Here is a 5,873-nt window from a genome sequence, read left to right on the forward strand (position 1 = left end):
AGGGGCACTGGCAACGATCTCGCTCGAAAACCCTACAAAAGCCAGTCAGGCGGTACTGGCAACGGTCACGCTCAAAATGGTGCATCTCATGTGCCACCCGCACAAGAGCCAGTCCAGGGGCACTGGCAACGATCTCACTTGGCTTGCCGGGTCTTCTCACGCACAGCACATTTCCAAAGGTCTCGGTCAGTAGTCATCGCCTCGGTGAGGCCCAATGTACGAAGGTCTTGCCTCACCACCTCAGCCCAGGTCTTCCTGGGCCTACTATATCATCAGCAATATTTGATACTCTATGACTTACCTTCCTTATCATGTTGTCATTTGTCTTGAAGCCACAATTTACATTTGCTAAAGTAGTTAACATGCATGCATTAAAAACACTTCACTTTCCTCGTTGCTGTTCCTCTCCTCTCACCACCACCCCTCTTCCTAATTCCCCGCCTCTTCCACACTCCTACCCACCCAATCCCCTTACCTTCCCAACCGCCTTCCTAAATCTATTGCTTGTCATAACTATTTTTGATTTTTTTTTTATCATTTTACGTTTTATAGATATATTTTTCATTACTTTATATTTTATCAACAGAACTATATTTAAGCACATCATCATCATCATCAGCATCAGCATCATTATCATTATTAACAACAGTTAATAACAACAACAGTAACTGTTGTTGTTGTTGTTATTATTATTATTATTATTCAAAGGTGGTGAGCTGGCAAAATCGTTAGCACGCCGGGAAAAATGTTTAGCAGTATCTCACCCATCGCTGCATTCTGAGTTCAAATTCCACCAAGGTGAACTTTGCCTTTCATCCTTTTGGGGGGGTCAATGAAATATGTATCAGTTATGTACTGGGGTCGATATAATTGACTAACCCCTTCCCACAAAATTTCAGGCTTTGTGTCTTTAGTAGAAAGGATTATTATTATTATTATTATTATTATTATTATTATTATTGTTGTTGTTGTTGTTGTTGTTGACGTCGTTGTTGTTGTTATTAAGGGGAGTGAGTTGGAAGAATCGTTAGCACGCCGAGGTTGACTTTGCCTTTCTTCTTTTCAGGGTCGATAAATTAAGTACCAGTGAAACACTGGGGTCGATAGAGTGGCTGTGTGGTAAAAAGCTTGCTTCAATCCCACTGCGTGGCACCCTGAGCAAGTGTCTTCTACTGTAGCCTCAAGCTGACCAAAGTGTTGTGAGTGGATTTGGTAGATGGAAACTGAAAGAAGCTCTTATGTATCTTAACCTATACATACAGGCACAGGAGTGGTTGTGTGGTAAGTAGCTTGCTTACCAACCACATGGTTCCGGGTTCAGTCCCACTGTGTTGCATCTTGGACAAGCGTCTTCTACTATAGCTTCAGGCCGACCAAAGCCTTGTGAGAGGATTTGGTAGACGGAAACTGCTTCCCATAATGTATGTATCTGTAGGAAGTGAGGTTGGTACTGGATGTGTGCCACACAATTCCTTACATAAACATGGAAGGAAAATAGCGGAACAAGAATATCCGAACAAATAACAATATTTATTTTACGTCTGTACAAGTGTTACATCTTGGGACAATCAGTAGCCAGGAAGCCTTGGTGTGGAAGCAGCGGAGTCGGTTTAATCACAATTGCGAAGGCATTCTTCACAGGTTAGCCAACGTCGTATGGCATCTTCAGAATTCCAGCTACATGGAGCTGGTCCAGATGCATGGTGGTCAAGCCTAGCGGTAGCTGATGACTGCGCATGCGCATAAGGGGCATCCGGCAAGCCTTCTGGAAGGCTCTAATTCCTGCACATGCATGGATGAAAATCCCAAAATGGCAACTAGAACCAGGCGTCACTACATATCTATCTATCTATCTATCTATCTAGGAAACACAGAAATAATGGGCTACATACATTTATTTATTAGCGGCTTAGAGCTGTTTCAGATATGCATTTGGGTGGGTTTATGGTTCAATCATATCAATCACTTGATTGACTAAAAATATAGGGAACTGCACCCCTAAGATATCTTAGTTGCTTAGCTACCAGTTGTTTTGTATTTTTATAATTACTTCCTCATGACAATTTTTCAAAATATAGTGGTAATCCCTGTAGTTGAAGCCAATTACAGGGGTGAATGGTTTAAGGCTGATGACTTAGATAGATGAGCAAATTAATTCCTTTTCTTTTCTTTGGCACTTGGTTTGTTGCAGCTCTGAAGAAGATATCTTACAGTGGTGGTTCCCTTTTTTTCTTCAATCACTCAACCAATCGATTGATAAGATTCTACCAATGAACCCACCCAAACGCATATCTGAAATAACTGTAAGCCTCTATTGAATAAATGAATGTTAGCCAGACCCCATCTTGAATACTGTTGCCCACTGTGGTCTCCCCATACGAAGCAACTCATTATGAAAGTGGAAGCACTCCAGAGGTCAATAACAAGAAAGATAGATGGCATGAGAGGCACTGACTATTGGGGTCAACTAAAAAAACTGAATCTCTTCTTGTTCCAATGCCGCAGGAGCGCTACATCATTTGTGTGATGTGGAAAATATTCCATCAATATTGCACAAATGATGTTCGCATCAATTTTAAAATCCATCCAAGACTTGACCCCTGTGCTATCCACCAACTACAAAAATCAAACTCAGGACACATAACAACATTATGACACAACTATTTTACCTCAATCAGTCCAGCTCTCTTTAATATCATACCAAAAGACTTCAAAATGGAAACGGATCCCATAAAATTCAAAAGTTCACTGGACAAATTTCTTCAAATAATCCCAAACCAACCTCCTATACCCGGATATGTCTCCAACAATAAAAACTCCTTGCTAGAGTGGGCCATGGTGCCCCATTTTTGACTAAAAGACTTCACCAGGTGATGCTATTAAGCTAGACATGGCCTGGGCCTACACAGGCCAAAACCTATCAAAGTTATCAAAGTTATATCTGTCTATTTTCTGTATCCCTGTATCACAAAATACCATCTTAGCTTGGTAACAGAACCATAGATTTACACATTTGACTGGTGATAGACTTTGATTTCAGATTACCTGGAGTACAATACTGATCACAGGACTTTATTGTTAGTCTGCTGTATTTTTATCTACAGAAAGCTTAAGATGGATTACTAATCCCTTATCTATATATCTGTCTGTCTGTCTGTCTATGTATGTATGTATGTGTATATTCTTTTATTCTTTTACTTGTTTCAGTCTGTCTTTCTCTTAATGGAAGAAATTGGCTATAATCAGAGCTAAAGAAAGCTGGGCTCTACTGGGTCTAAGACTAGCCAAGATATCATGACAGCACTCCCTCGAAACAATCAGTTGTGGTCCTAAGGCAAAGCAAGGCAGACTGTCACTTGCCCTTGAACTGTAAAGGCAGAATATTTGAAAGGTCACAAAATAATGATCACTAACTCAAGAGAGGTTACATTATTTTAATCATTTAATTTTTTTCTTTTTTTATGAATCACATGTCAACAACATATTTTTACAGGTACAGAAAGGAAAGAAAGAAAACAAGACAAACTTATAAATACTTCACCAAGGAAACAAAGAAAAAGAAAAAATGGTGCGAGGATTAAGAAGCAGAAGATTGGAGGAGGGAGTAATGGGTTGTACACACACCCCCAGAACAAATAACATGCTCAGCTACGATTGCAAAGGCATTGCTGCAGAGACCGGTCAGTGACACCCAGTGCAATTGTTGTGTATAATGTTGACGCTGTTCATTGAGTACCCTGCTCTTCATGTCTCTACACTAGATAGCTCTTACTTGAAGGTTAAACAAGTTATAACTTCTCTTTGTGTGCCTGTATCTGCATGTCTGTCTTTGTGTGTAATTATGCATGTTTATTCATGCGTGTGTATTGAGAATGTGTGGAGGCGCAATGGCCCAGTGGTTAGGGCAGTGGACTCGCGGTCATAGGATCGCGATTTCGATTCCCAGACCGGGCGTTGTGAGTGTTTATTGAGCGAAAACACCTAAAGCTCCACGAGGCTCCGGCAGGGGATGGTGGCGAACCCTGCTGTACTCTTTCACCACAACTTTCTCTCACTCTTTCTTCCTGTTTCCGTTGTACCTGTATTTCAAAGGGCCAGCATTGTCACATTGTGTCACGCTGAATATCCCCGAGAACTACGTTAAGGGTACACGTGTCTGTGGGGTGCTCAGCCACTTGCACGTTAATTTCACGAGCAGTCTGTTCCGTTGATCATATCAACTGGAACCCTCGACGTCGTAAGCGACGGAGTGCCAACAACATAACAACATTGAGAATGTAATAATTTGTGTGTGTGCCGGTGTTTATGTGTATGTGTATATGTGTGTATTTGAGTGTGCCTGTATGCGTGTGTATTTGAGTGTATGTATATGTGTATTTGTGTGTGTGTGTGTGTGTGTGTGTGTGTGTGTTTGCATGTGTATACCTGAGGGATACACGCATATACACTTACTTGCTCCATCATCTTCTTTCTACATGGTCTCTTTCTTTTTCCCTTTCTCTTTCTTTCTGTATATTTTACCTTCTTCATCTCTTCTTTCTTGCTTCTAGGGCAGACCCATGGGGACTTTGGTACTTTTGTTGTGTACTCAAACTCCACATCACTCACTCTCACCTCATTCTCCGATAAGTTCATCTTTGCAATTAGCTGCTCTATTTGTATGCAGTTTTGCATGTGCATACACTTACATGTTTGTATGTGTACACAAACACATTTGTATCTTGCGGTGAGCTGGCAGAAACGTTAGCACGCCGGGCGAAATGCTTAGCGGTATTTCGTCTGCCGCAACGTTCTGAGTTCAAATTCCGCCGAGGTCGACTTAGCCTTTCATCCTTTAGCGGGGTCGATAAAATAAGTGCCAGTTACGCACTGGGGTTGATATAATTGACTTAATCCGTTTGTCTGTCCTTGTTTGACCCCTCTGTGTGTAGCCCCTTGTGGGCAGTAAAGAAATAAAACGTTAGCATTCTGGGCAAAATGCTTAGCGGTATTTCGTCTGTCGTTACATTCTGAGTTCAAATTCCACCGAGGTCAATTTTGCCATTCATCCTTTCAGGGTCGATAAATTAAGTACCAGTTGTGTACTAGGGTCAATCTAATTGACTGCCCCCCTCCTCCCACAAAATTTCAGGTCTTGTGCCTAGAGTAGAAAGGAAACATACATTTGTATATGTGTATGTGTGTGCGGGGCTTCTCTTTCTTTCTTCTACTCCCAAGCATATATATGTATACGAGTGCATGTACTTTGAGTGCATGCATTTGTGTATTTGTGTGTGTGTGTGTGTGTGTGTGCTGCATTTTCGTCTACTGCACCCTAAACTAAAGCCAACTTGTGAGCTCAACTTATTGTGTGTTCACATTTGTCTGTGGTCATAGTCAAATGTGTTTAATCTACTGTTCATGTATGCATTTCTATTAATATTAGGTTGAGGAAAAAAGTTCATGTGCTGAACCTGTGCTGAATGGTCGTGCCATCAATGCTGCACTTTACTGCGAGCAAGTTGATCAAGTCTACGATGTGCTGGTTGAAAAGTACCCAAGACTCGTTCGTTGAAAACGTGCTTTGTTTCAAGAAGACAATACAAAGCTGCATACCACCAGAAAAACCAGCAACAAGATTGAAGAATTGGATGGTGTGGAAGTTCTGCCCCATCCAGCCTATAGTCCAGAAGTTGATCCATCTGACTACGGTCTCTTCCGATCAATGCAGCACTTTATTTGAGTCATTCAATGAAGTTGAAGAAGCTTGTCAAGAATTCTTCAATTCAAAGCTGAAGGATTGGTACTATGACTAAATCCCAAAGCTTGCAGATCGTTGGCAGAAGGTCGTAGAAAATGACGGTCTTTATTTTGAAGAACAGTTGTTGTTTTTG

This window comes from Octopus bimaculoides, chromosome 11 (genome assembly GCF_001194135.2).
Source record: "Octopus bimaculoides isolate UCB-OBI-ISO-001 chromosome 11, ASM119413v2, whole genome shotgun sequence".
Taxonomy (NCBI): domain Eukaryota; kingdom Metazoa; phylum Mollusca; class Cephalopoda; order Octopoda; family Octopodidae; genus Octopus; species Octopus bimaculoides.